General features: G+C 44.5%; 13 non-coding genes and 2 pseudogenes across 13 annotated transcripts; all 15 read right to left on the reverse strand.

Moving 5' to 3' along the window:
• Positions 1-124: 124 nt before the first annotated feature.
• On the reverse strand, positions 125-243 carry LOC142512094 (5S ribosomal RNA). The gene has a single exon (XR_012808806.1). It is a non-coding gene; the product is annotated as a 5S ribosomal RNA (ribosomal RNA).
• Positions 244-772: 529 nt separating this feature from the next.
• On the reverse strand, positions 773-893 carry LOC142516971 (5S ribosomal RNA). The gene has a single exon (XR_012812737.1). It is a non-coding gene; the product is annotated as a 5S ribosomal RNA (ribosomal RNA).
• Positions 894-1,575: 682 nt separating this feature from the next.
• On the reverse strand, positions 1,576-1,694 carry LOC142515198 (5S ribosomal RNA). Its single transcript, XR_012811054.1, has one exon. It is a non-coding gene; the product is annotated as a 5S ribosomal RNA (ribosomal RNA).
• A 682-nt stretch (positions 1,695-2,376) lies between these two features.
• LOC142512107 (5S ribosomal RNA) lies at positions 2,377-2,495 on the reverse strand. The gene has a single exon (XR_012808807.1). It is a non-coding gene; the product is annotated as a 5S ribosomal RNA (ribosomal RNA).
• Positions 2,496-3,176: 681 nt separating this feature from the next.
• LOC142512456 (5S ribosomal RNA) lies at positions 3,177-3,295 on the reverse strand. Its single transcript, XR_012808843.1, has one exon. It is a non-coding gene; the product is annotated as a 5S ribosomal RNA (ribosomal RNA).
• Positions 3,296-3,825: 530 nt separating this feature from the next.
• LOC142515775 (5S ribosomal RNA) lies at positions 3,826-3,945 on the reverse strand. Its single transcript, XR_012811601.1, has one exon. It is a non-coding gene; the product is annotated as a 5S ribosomal RNA (ribosomal RNA).
• A 682-nt stretch (positions 3,946-4,627) lies between these two features.
• On the reverse strand, positions 4,628-4,746 carry LOC142507315 (5S ribosomal RNA). The gene has a single exon (XR_012805575.1). It is a non-coding gene; the product is annotated as a 5S ribosomal RNA (ribosomal RNA).
• Positions 4,747-5,429: 683 nt separating this feature from the next.
• LOC142515248 (5S ribosomal RNA) lies at positions 5,430-5,548 on the reverse strand. Its single transcript, XR_012811103.1, has one exon. It is a non-coding gene; the product is annotated as a 5S ribosomal RNA (ribosomal RNA).
• Positions 5,549-6,234: 686 nt separating this feature from the next.
• On the reverse strand, positions 6,235-6,353 carry LOC142506372 (5S ribosomal RNA). Its single transcript, XR_012804666.1, has one exon. It is a non-coding gene; the product is annotated as a 5S ribosomal RNA (ribosomal RNA).
• Positions 6,354-7,036: 683 nt separating this feature from the next.
• On the reverse strand, positions 7,037-7,155 carry LOC142513971 (5S ribosomal RNA). Its single transcript, XR_012809889.1, has one exon. It is a non-coding gene; the product is annotated as a 5S ribosomal RNA (ribosomal RNA).
• Positions 7,156-7,838: 683 nt separating this feature from the next.
• On the reverse strand, positions 7,839-7,959 carry LOC142510466 (5S ribosomal RNA). Its single transcript, XR_012808576.1, has one exon. It is a non-coding gene; the product is annotated as a 5S ribosomal RNA (ribosomal RNA).
• Positions 7,960-8,641: 682 nt separating this feature from the next.
• LOC142511399 (5S ribosomal RNA) lies at positions 8,642-8,760 on the reverse strand (annotated as a pseudogene).
• Positions 8,761-9,443: 683 nt separating this feature from the next.
• LOC142510856 (5S ribosomal RNA) lies at positions 9,444-9,561 on the reverse strand (annotated as a pseudogene).
• A 682-nt stretch (positions 9,562-10,243) lies between these two features.
• LOC142517122 (5S ribosomal RNA) lies at positions 10,244-10,362 on the reverse strand. Its single transcript, XR_012812881.1, has one exon. It is a non-coding gene; the product is annotated as a 5S ribosomal RNA (ribosomal RNA).
• Positions 10,363-11,042: 680 nt separating this feature from the next.
• On the reverse strand, positions 11,043-11,161 carry LOC142512211 (5S ribosomal RNA). The gene has a single exon (XR_012808817.1). It is a non-coding gene; the product is annotated as a 5S ribosomal RNA (ribosomal RNA).
• Positions 11,162-12,095: the final 934 nt, after the last annotated feature.

A 12,095-nucleotide genomic window follows, 5' to 3' on the forward strand; every position in this document is an offset into this window, starting at 1 on the left:
TCAAAATCCGGCAGTGCCCGAGCTACTTTCATTTCACATGTTTTATCTGGTCCCGATCGAGATTAGATGATTTGAGCCGAATCTCGTCTGTCAACAAGTAATCAAAAATAGAAAAACACGAAAAAAGGTGCAACACGAGGACTTCCCAGGGGGTCACCCATCCTAGTACTGCTCTCGCCCAAGCACGCTTAACTTCGGAGTTCTGATGGGATCCGGTGCATTAGTGCTGGTAAGATCGCACCCGACAATGAGTGGATGTTTATTCTTATATCCCTCGTGTACGTGTGGAGCGGGCGGCGATGGACAACACGCGGCACTGCTCTCGCCCAATCATAACCATGAAGTTAAGCGTTCTGGCGCGATGGCAGAGCTAGGATGGGTGACCTCCCTGGGAAGACCTCGTGTCGCGACCGTTTACGTAAATTATGGATAAAACAGTCGAAATAATTGTTTTTAATTAGTTAACCGTCTCTGGAGTAATCTGCGTCATACCCTTCCGCACAGAACCGACTCACGACAACGAAAATCGATAAATGCTCCCAGGAAAATAGAAAAAAAAATAAGAAGAAGGAAATAACGAATGCAAAGCTATTATTATGCCTGAGATACGATAAAATGGAACGAGAATCGAATTTCGAACTTCCTAAGCGGATTTCTCGAGGAAACGAAAGCTTAACAGAATCGGTAAATCGCAAATTAGAGGGTCTTAGAGAAGGAATTCGGCTAAAATCTCGTCTGTCAACAAGTAATCAAAAATAGAAAAACACGAAAAAAGGTGCAACACGAGGACTTCCCAGGGGGTCTCACCCATCCTAGTACTGCTCTCGCCCAAGCACGCTTTACTTCGGAGTTCTGATGGGATCCGGTGCATTAGTGCTGGTAAGATCGCACCCAACAATGAGTGGATGTTTATTTTTATATCCCTCGTGTACGTGTGGAGCGGGCGGCGATGGAGAACACGCGGCACTGCTCTCGCCCAATCATAACCATGAAGTTAAGCGTTCTGGCGCGATGGCAGAGCTAGGATGGGTGACCTCCCTGGAAACACCTCGTGTCGCGACCGTTTACGTAAATTATGGATAAAATAGTCGAAATAATTGTTTTTAATGAGTTAACCGTCTCCGGAGTAATCTGCGTCATACCTTTCCGCACAGAACCGACTCACGACAACGAAAATCGATAAATGCTCCCAGAAAATAGAAAAAAAAATAAGAAGAAGGAAATAACGAATGCAAAGCTATTATTATGCCTGGGATACAATAAAATGGAACCAGAATCGAATTTCGAACTTCCTAAGCGGATTTCTCGAGGAAACGAAAGCTTAACAGAATCGGTAAATCGCAAATTAGAGGGTCTTAGAGAAGGAATTCGGCTAAAATCTCGTCAGCTCATTGCGTAGTAATGAGTCTCGTCCGTTTGTCCATTTACAATCAAATTAGCCTATAATTTTGTCAAAATCCGGCAGTGCCCGAGCTACTTTCATTTCACATGTTTTATCTGGTCCCGATCGAGATTCAGATGATTTGAGCCGAAAATCGTCTGTCAACAAGTAATCAAAAATAGAAAAACACGAAAAAGGTGCAACACGAGGACTTCCCAGGGGGTCACCCATCCTAGTACTGCCCTCGCCCGAGCACGTTTAACTTCGGAGTTCTGATGGGATCCGGTGCATTAGTGCTCGTAAGATCGCACCCGACATTGAGTGGGATGTTTATTCTTATATCCCTCGAGTACGTGTGGAGCGGGCGGCGATGGACAACACGCGGCACTGCTCTCGCCCAATCATAACCATGAAGTTAAGCGTTCTGGCGCGATGGCAGAGCTTGGATGGGTGACCTCCCTGGGAAGACCTCGTGTCGCGACCGTTTACGTAAATTATGGATAAACAGTCGAAATAATTGTTTTTAATGAGTTAACCGTCTCGGGAGTAATCTGCGTCATACCCTTCCGCACAGAACCGGCTCACGACAACAAAAATCGATAAATGTTCCCAGAAAATAGAAAAAAAATAAGAAGAAGGAAATAACGAATGTAAAGCTATTATTATGCCTCGGATACGATAAAATGGAACCGGAATCGAATTTCGAACTTCCTAAGCGGATTTCTCGAGGAAACGAAAGCTTAACAGAATCGGTAAATCGCAAATTAGAGGGTCTTAGAGAAGGAATTCGGCTAAAATCTCGTCAGCTCATTGCGTAGTAATGAGTCTCGTCCGTTTGCCCATTTACAATCAAATTAGCCTATAATTTTGTCAAAATCCGGCAGTGCCCGAGCTACTTTCATTTCACATGTTTTATCTGGTCCCGATCGAGATTTAGATGATTTGAGCCGAATCTCGTCTGTCAACAAGTAATCAAAAATAGAAAAACACGAAAAAAGGTGCAACACGAGGACTTCCCAGGGGGTCACCCATCCTAGTACTGCTCTCGCCCAAGCACGCTTAACTTCGGAGTTCTGATGGGATCCGGTGCATTAGTGCTGGTAAGATCGCACCCGACAATGAGTGGATGTTTATTCTTATATCCCTCGTGTACGTGTGGAGCGGGCGGCGATGGAGAACACGCGGCACTGCTCTCGCCCAATCATAACCATGAAGTTAAGCGTTCTGGCGCGATGGCAGAGCTAGGATGGGTGACCTCCCTGGGAACACCTCGTGTCACGACCGTTTACGTAAATTATGGATAAAATAGTCGAAATAATTGTTTTTAATGAGTTAACCGTCTCGGAGTAATCTGCGTCATACCCTTCCGCACAGAACCGGCTCACGACAACAAAAATCGATAAATGTTCCCAGAAAATAGAAAAAAAATAAGAAGAAGGAAATAACGAATGTAAAGCTATTATTATGCCTCGGATACGATAAAATGGAACCGGAATCGAATTTCGAACTTCCTAAGCGGATTTCTCGAGGAAACGAAAGCTTAACAGAATCGGTAAATCGCAAATTAGAGGGTCTTAGAGAAGGAATTCGGCTAAAATCTCGTCAGCTCATTGCGTAGTAATGAGTCTCGTCCGTTTGCCCATTTACAATCAAATTAGCCTACAATTTTGTCCAAATCCGGCAGTGCCCGAGCTACTTTCATTTCACATGTCTTATCTGGTCCCGATCGAGATTCAGATGATTTGAGCCGAAAATCGTCTGTCAACAAGTAATCAAAAATAGAAAAACACGAAAAAGGGTGCAACACGAGGACTTCCCAGGGGGTCACCCATCCTAGTACTGCTCTCGCCCAAGCACGCTTAACTTCGGAGTTCTGATGGGATCCGGTGCATTAGTGCTAGTATGATCGCACCAGACATTGAGTGGGATGTTTATTCTTATATCCCTCGTGTACGTGTGGAGCGGGCGGCGATGGAGAACACGCGGCACTGCTCTCGCCCAATCATAACCATGAAGTTAAGCGTTCTGGCGCGATGGCAGAGCTAGGATGGGTGACCTCCCTGGGAACACCTCGTGTCGCGACCGTTTACGTAAATTATGGATAAAATAGTCGAAATAATTGTTTTTAATGAGTTAACCGTCTCCGGAGTAATCTGCGTCATACCTTTCCGCACAGAACCGACTCACGACAACGAAAATCGATAAATGCTCCCAGAAAATAGAAAAAAAAAATAAGAAGAAGGAAATAACGAATGCAAAGCTATTATTATGCCTGGGATACAATAAAATGGAACCAGAATCGAATTTCGAACTTCCTAAGCGGATTTCTCGAGGAAACGAAAGCTTAACAGAATCGGTAAATCGCAAATTAGAGGGTCTTAGAGAAGGAATTCGGCTAAAATCTCGTCTGTCAACAAGTAATCAAAAATAGAAAAACACGAAAAAAGGTGCAACACGAGGACTTCCCAGGGGGTCACCCATCCTAGTACTGCTCTCGCCCCAAGCACGCTTAACTTCAGAGTTCTGATGGGATCCGGTGCATTAGTGCTGGTAAGATCGCACCAGACAATTGAGTGGATGTTTATTCTTATATCCCTCGATGTACGTGTGGAGCGGGCGGCGATGGAGAACACGCGGCACTGCTCTCGCCCAATCATAACCATGAAGTTAAGCGTTCTGGCGCGATGGCAGAGCTAGGATGGGTGACCTCCCTGGGAAGACCTCGTGTCGCGACCGTTTACGTAAATTATGGATAAAATAGTCGAAATAATTGTTTTTAATGAGTTAACCGTCTCCGGAGTAATCTGCGTCATACCTTTCCGCACAGAACCGACTCACGACAACGAAAATCGATAAATGCTCCCGGAAAATAGAAAAAAAAATAAGAAGAAGGAAATAACGAATGCAAAGCTATTATTATGCCTCGGATACGATAAAATGGAACCGGAATCGAATTTCGAACTTCCTAAGCGGATTTCTCGAGGAAACGAAAGCTTAAAAAAGCGGTAAATCGCAAATTAGAGGGTCTTAGAGAAGGAATTCGGCTAAAATCTCGTCAGCTCATTGCGTAGTAATGAGTCTCGTCCGTTTGCCCGTTTACAATCAAATTAGCCTACAATTTTGTCCAAATCCGGCAGTGCCCGAGCTACTTTCATTTCACATGTCTTATTGGTCCCGATCGAGATTCAGATGATTTGAGACGAAATCGTCTGTCAACAAGTAATCAAAAATAGAAAAATACGAAAAAGGATGCAACACGAGGACTTCCCAGGGGGTCACCCATCCTAGTACTGCTCTCGCCCAAGCACGCTTAACTTCGGAGTTCTGATGGGATCCGGTGCATTAGTGCTGGTATGATCGCACCCAGACATGAGTGGGATGTTTATTCTTATATCCCTCGAGTACGTGTGGAGCGGGCGGCGATGGACAACACGCGGCACTGCTCTCGCCCAATCATAACCATGAAGTTAAGCGTTCTGGCGCGATGGCAGAGCTTGGATGGGTGACCTCCCTGGGAAGACCTCGTGTCGCGACCGTTTACGTAAATTATGGATAAAACAGTCGAAATAATTGTTTTTAATGAGTTAACCGTCTCGGGAGTAATCTGCGTCATACCCTTCCGCACAGAACCGGCTCACGACAACAAAAATCGATAAATGTTCCCAGAAAATAGAAAAAAAATAAGAAGAAGGAAATAACGAATGTAAAGCTATTATTATGCCTCGGATACGATAAAATGGAACCGGAATCGAATTTCGAACTTCCTAAGCGGATTTCTCGAGGAAACGAAAGCTTAACAGAATCGGTAAATCGCAAATTAGAGGGTCTTAGAGAAGGAATTCGGCTAAAATCTCGTCAGCTCATTGCGTAGTAATGAGTCTCGTCCGTTTGCCCATTTACAATCAAATTAGCCTATAATTTTGTCCAAATCCGGCAGTGCCCGAGCTACTTTCATTTCACATGTCTTATCTGGTCCCGATCGAGATTCAGATGATTTGAGCCGAATATCGTCTGTCAACAAGTAATCAAAAATAGAAAAACACGAAAAAAGGTGCAACACGAGGACTTCCCAGGGGGTCACCCATCCTAGTACTGCTCTCGCCCAAGCACGCTTAACTTCGGAGTTCTGATGGGATCCGGTGCATTAGTTCTAGTATGATCGCACTAGACATTGAGTGGGATGTTTATTCTTATATCACTCGAGTACGTGTGGAGCGGGCGGCGATGGACAACACGCGGCAGTGCTCTCGCCCAATCATAACCATGAAGTTAAGCGTTCTGGCGCGATGGTAGAGCTAGGATGGGTGACCTCCCTGGGAAGACCTCGTGTCGCGACCGTTTACGTAAATTATGGATAAAATAGTCGAAATAATTGTTTTTAATGAGTTAACCGTCTCCGGAGTAATCTGCGTCATACCTTCCGCACAGAACCGACTCACGACAACGAAAATCGATAAATGCCTCCCGGAAAATAGAAAAAAAAATAAAAAAAAGGAAATAACGAATGCAAAGCTATTATTATGCCTCGGATACGATAAAATGGAACCGGAATCGAATTTCGAATTTCCTAAGCGGATTTCTCGAGGAAACGAAAGCTTAACAGAAGCGTTAAATCGCAAATTAGAGGGTCTTAGAGAAGGAATTCGGCTAAAATCTCGTCAGCTCATTGCGTAGTTATGAGTCTCGTCCGTTTGCCCGTTTACAATCAAATTAGCCTACAATTTTGTCCAAATCGGGCAGTGCCCGAGCTACTATCATTTCACATGTTTTATCTGGTCCCGATCGAGATTCAGATGATTTGAGCCGAAAATCGTCTGTCAACAAGTAATCAAAAATAGAAAAACATGAAAAAGGTTGTGCAACACTAGGACTTCCCATGGGGTCACCCATCCTAGTACTGCTCTCGCCCAAGCACGCTTAACTTCAGAGTTCTGATGGGATCCGGTGCATTAGTGCTAGTATGATCACACCTGACATTGAGTGGGATGTTTATTCTTATATCCCTCGAGTACGTGTGGAGCGGGCGGCGATGGACAACACGCGGCACTGCTCTCGCCCAATCGTAACCATGAAGTTAAACGTTCTGGCGCGATGGCAAGCTAGGATGGGTGACCTCCCTGGGAAGACCTCGTGTCGCGACCGTTTACGTAAATTATGGATAAAACAGTCGAAATAATTGTTTTTAATGAGTTAACCGTCTCCGGAGTAATCTGCGTCATACCCTTCCGCACAGAACCGGCTCACGACAACAAAAATCGATTAATGTTCCCAGAAAATAGAAAAAAAAATAAGAAGAAGGAAATAACGAATGTAAAGCTATTATTATGCCTGGGATACGATAAAATGGAACCGGAATCGAATTTCGAACTTCCTGAGCGGATTTCTCGAGGAAACGAAAGCTTAACAGAAGCGGTAAATCGCAAATTAGAGGGTCTTAGAGAAGGAATTCGGCTAAAATCTCGTCAGCTCATTGCGTAGTAATGAGTCTCGTCCGTTTGCCCGTTTACAATCAAATTAGCCTACAATTTTGTCCAAATCCGGCAGTGCCCGAGCTACTTTCATTTCACATGTCTTATATTGTCCTGATCGAGGTTCAGATGATTTGAGCCGAAAATCGTCTGTCAACAAGTAATCAAAAATAGAAAAAAACGAAAAAGGGTGCAACACGAGGACTTCCCAGGGGGTCACCCACATTAGTACTTCTCTCGCCTAAGCACCCTTAACTTCGGAGTTCTGATGGGATCCGGTGCATTAGTGCTGGTATGATCGCACCCGACATTGAGTGGGATGTTTATTCTTATATCCCTCGAGTACGTGTGGAGCAGGCGGCGATGGACAACACGCGGCACTGCTCTCGCCCAATCATAACCACGAAGTTAAGCGTTCTGGCGCGATGGCAGAGGTAGGATGGGTGACCTCCCTGGGAAGACCTCGTGTCGCGGTCGTTTACGTAAATTATGGATAAAACAGTCGAAATAATTGTTTTTAATTAGTTAACCGTCTCCGGAGTAATCTGCGTCATGCCCTTCCGCACAGAACCGGCTCACGACAACAAAAATCGATAAATGTTCCCAGAAAATAGAAAAAAAATAAGAAGAAGGAAATAACGAATGTAAAGTTATTATTATGCCTGGGATACGATAAAATGGAACCAGAATCGAATTTCGAACTTCCTAAGCGAATTTCTCGAGAAAACGAAAGCTTAACAGAAGCGGTAAATCGCAAATTAGAGGGTCTTAGAGAAGGAATTAGGCTAAAATCTCGTCAGTTCATTGCGTAGTAATGAGTCTCGTCCGTTTGCCCGTTTACAACAAAATTAGGCTACAATTTTGTCCAAATCCGGCAGTGCCCGAGCTACTTTCATTTCACATGTCTTATCTGGTCCCGATCGAGATTCAGATGATTTGAGCCGAAAATCGTCTGTCAACAAGTAATCAAAAATAGAAAAACACGAAAAAGGGTGCAACACGAGGACTTCTCAGGGGGTCACCCCCATCCTAGTACTGCTCTCGCCCAAGCACGCTTAACTTCGGAGTTCTGTTGGGATCCGGTGCATTATTGCTAGTAAGATCGCACCGACATTGAGTGGGATGTTTATTCTTATATCCCTCGTGTACGTGTGGAGCGGGCGGCGATGGACAACACGCGGCACTGCTCTCGCCCAATCATAACCAGGAAGTTAAGCGTTCTGGCGCGATGGCAGAGCTAGGATGGGTGAGCTCTCCTGGGAAGACTCGTGTCGCGACCGTTTACGTAAATTATGAATAAAACAGTCGAAATAATTGTTTTTAATGAGTTAACCGTCTCCGGAGTAATCTGCGTCATACCATTCCGCACAGAACCGGCTCACGACAACAAAAATCGATAAATGTTCCCAGAAAATAGAAAAAAAATAAGAAGAAGGAAATAACGAATGTAAAGCTATTATTATGCCGGGGATACGATAAAATGGAACCGGAATCGAATTTCGAACTTCCTAAGCGGATTTCTCGAGGAAACGAAAGCTTAAGAGAAGGGGTAAATCGCAAATTAGAGGGTCTTAGAGAAAGAATTCGGCTAAAATCTCGTCAGCACATTGCGTAGTAATGAGTCTCGTCCGTTTGCCCGTTTACAATCAAATTAGCCTACAATTTTGTCCAAATCCGGCAGTGCCCGAGCTACTTTCATTTCACATGTCTTATCTGGTCCCGATCGAGATCTTGATGATTTGAGCCGAAAATCGTTTGTCAACAAGTAATCAAAAATAGAAAAACACGAAAAAGGGTGCAAGAAGAGGACTTCACAGGAGATCACCCATCCTAGTACTGCTCTCGCCCAAGCACGCTTAACTTCGAATTTCTGATGGGATCCGGTGCATTAGTGCTAGTAAGATCGCACTCGACATTGAGTGGGATGTTTATTCTTATATCCCTCGTGTACGTGTGGAGCGGGCGGCGATGGACAACACGCGGCACTGCTCTCGCCCAATCATAACCATGAAGTTAAGCGTTCTGGCGCGATGGCAGAGCTAGGATGGGTGACCTCCCTGGGAAGACCTCGTGTCGCGACCGTTTACGTAAATTATGGATAAAACAGTCGAAATAATTGTTTTTAATGAGTTAACCGTCTCCGGAGTAATCTGCGTCATACCCTTCCGCACAGAACCGGCTCACGACAACAAAAATCGATAAATGTTCCCAGAAAATAGAAAAAAAATAAGAAGAAGGAAATAACGAATGTAAAGCTATTATTATGCCTGGGATACGATAAAATGGAACCGGAATCGAATTTCGAACTTCCTAAGCGGATTTCCGAGGAAACGAAAGCTTAACAGAAGCGGTTAAATCGCAAATTAGAGGGTCTTAGAGAAGGAATTCGGCTAAAATCTCGTCAGCTCATTGCGTAGTAATGAGTCTCGTCCGTTTGCCCGTTTACAATCAAATTAGCCTACAATTTTGTCAAAATCCGGCAGTGCCCGAGCTACTTTCATTTCACATGTCTTATCTGGTCCCGATCGAGATTCAGATGATTTGAGCCGAAAATCGTCTGTCAACAAGTAATCAAAAATAGAAAAACACGAAAAAGGGTGCAACACGAGGACTTCCAGGGTGTCACCCATCCTAGTACTGCTCTCACCCAAGCACGCTTAACTTCGGAGTTCTGATGGGATCCGGTGTATTAGTGCTCGTAAGATTGCACCGATATTGAGTGGGATGTTTATTCTTATATCTCTCGAGTACGTGTGGAGCGGGCGGCGATGGACAACACGCGGCACTGCTCTCGCCCAATCATAACCACGAAGTTAAGCGTTTTGGCGCGATGGCAGAGGTAGGATGGGTGACCTCCCTGGGAAGACCTCGTGTCGCGATCGTTTACGTAAATTATGGATAAAACAGTCGAAATAATTGTTTTTAATTAGTTAACCGTCTCCGGAGTAATCTGCGTCATACCCTTCCGCACAGAACCGGCTCACGACAACAAAAATCGATAAATGTTCCCATAAAATAGAAAAATAATAAGAAGAAGGAAATAACGAATGTAAAGCTATTATTATGCCTGGGATACGATAAAATGGAACCGGAATCGAATTTCGAACTTCCTAAGCAGATTTCTCGAGGAAAAGAAAGCTTAACAGAAGCGTTAAATTGCAAATTAGTGGGTCTTAGAGAAGGAATTCGGCTAAAATCTCGTCAGCTCATTGCGTAGTAATGAGTCTCGTCCGTTTGCCCGTTTACAATCAAATTAGCCTACAATTTTGTCCAAATCCGGCAGTGCCCGAGCTACTTTCATTTCACATGTCTTATCTGGTCCCGATCGAGATTCAGATGATTTGAGCCGAAAATCGTCTGTCAACAAGTAATCAAAAATAGAAAAACACGAAAATGGGTGCAACACGAGGACTTCCCAAGGGGTCACCAATCCTAGTACTGCTCTCGCCCAAGCACGCTTAACTTCGGAGTTCTGATGGGATCCGGTGCATTAGTGCTAGTAAGATCGCACCTGACATTGAGTAGGATGTTTATTCTTATATCTCCTCGTGTACGTGTGAAGCGGGCGGCGATGGACAACACGCGGCACTGCTCTCGCCCAATCATAACCAAGAAGTTAAGCGTTCTGGCGCGATGGCAGAGGTAGGATGGGTGACCTCCCTGGGAAGACCTCGTGTCGCGACCATTTACGTAAATTATGTATAAAACAGTCGAAATAATTGTTTTTAATGAGTTAACCGTCTCCGGAGTAATCTGCGTCATTTCCTTCCGCACAGAACCGGCTCACGACAAAAAAATCGATAAATGTTCCCAGAAAATAGAAAAAAAATAAGAAGAAGGAAATAACGAATGTAAAGCTATTATTATGCCTGGCATACGATAAAATGGAACCGGAATCGAATTTTGAACTTCCTAAGCGGATTTCTCGAGGAAACGAAAGCTTAACAGAAGCGTTAAATCGCAAATTAAGGGTCTTAGAGAAGGAATTCGGCTAAATCTCGTCAGCTCATTGCGTAGTAATGAGTCTCGTCCGTTTGCCAGTTACAATCAAATTAGCCTACAATTTTGTCCAAATCCGGCAGTGCCCGAGCTACTTTCATTTCACATGTCTTATATTGTCCTGATCGAGGTTCAGATGATTTGAGCCGAAAATCGTCTGTCAACAAGTAATCAAAAATAGAAAAAAACGAAAAAGGGTGCAACACGAGGACTTCCCAGGGGGTCACCCACCCTAGTACTGCTCTCGCCTAAGCACGCTTAACTTCGGAGTTCTGATGGGATCCGGTGCATTAGTGCTGGTATGATCGCACCCGACATTGAGTGGGATGTTTATTCTTATATCCCTCGAGTACGTGTGGATGAAGGCGGCGATGAACAACACGCGGCACTGCTCTCGTCCAATCATAACCACGAAGTTAAGCGTTCTGGCGCGATGGCAGAGGTAGGATGGGTGACCTCCCTGGTGAAGACCTCGTTGTCGCGATCGTTTACGTAAATTATGGATAAAACAGTCGAAATAATTGTTTTTAATTAGTTAACCGTCTCCGGAGTAATCTGCGTCATACCCTTCCGCACAGAACCGGCTCACGACAACAAAATCGATAAATGTTCCCAGAAAATAGAAAAAAAATAAGAAGAAGGAAATAACGAATGCTAAAGCTATTATTATGCCGGGGATACGATTAAAATGGAACAGGAATCGAATTTCGAACTTCCTAGCGGATTCACGATGAAACGAAAGCTAAGAGAAGGGGTTAAATCGCAAATTAGAGGGTCTTAGAGAAAGAATTCGGCCTAAAATCTCGTAAGACATTGCGTAGTAATGAGTCTGTCCGTTTGCCCGTTTACAATCAAATAGCCTACAATTTTGTCAAATCCGGCAGCTGCCCGAGCTACTTCATTTCACATGTCTATCTGGTTCACGATCGAGATTCTGATGATTGAGCCGAAAATCGTTCTGTCAACAAGTAATCAAAATAGAAAAACACGATAAAAGGGTGCAACACGAGGACTTCCCAGGGTGTCACCCATCCTAGTACTGCTTCACCAAGCACGCTTAACTTCAGGAGTTTGAGGGATCCGGTGTATTAGTGCTCGTAAGATGCACCCGATTGAGTGGGATGTTTATTCTTATATCTCCGAGTAGTGTGGAGCGGCGGGCGGCTGGACAACACGCGGCATGCTCTCGCCCAATCATAACCATGAAGTTAAGCGTTCTGGCGCGAGTGGCAGCGGTAGGATGGGTG

This window comes from Primulina tabacum, chromosome 10 (genome assembly GCF_025594145.1).
Source record: "Primulina tabacum isolate GXHZ01 chromosome 10, ASM2559414v2, whole genome shotgun sequence".
Lineage (NCBI taxonomy): Eukaryota > Viridiplantae > Streptophyta > Magnoliopsida > Lamiales > Gesneriaceae > Primulina > Primulina tabacum.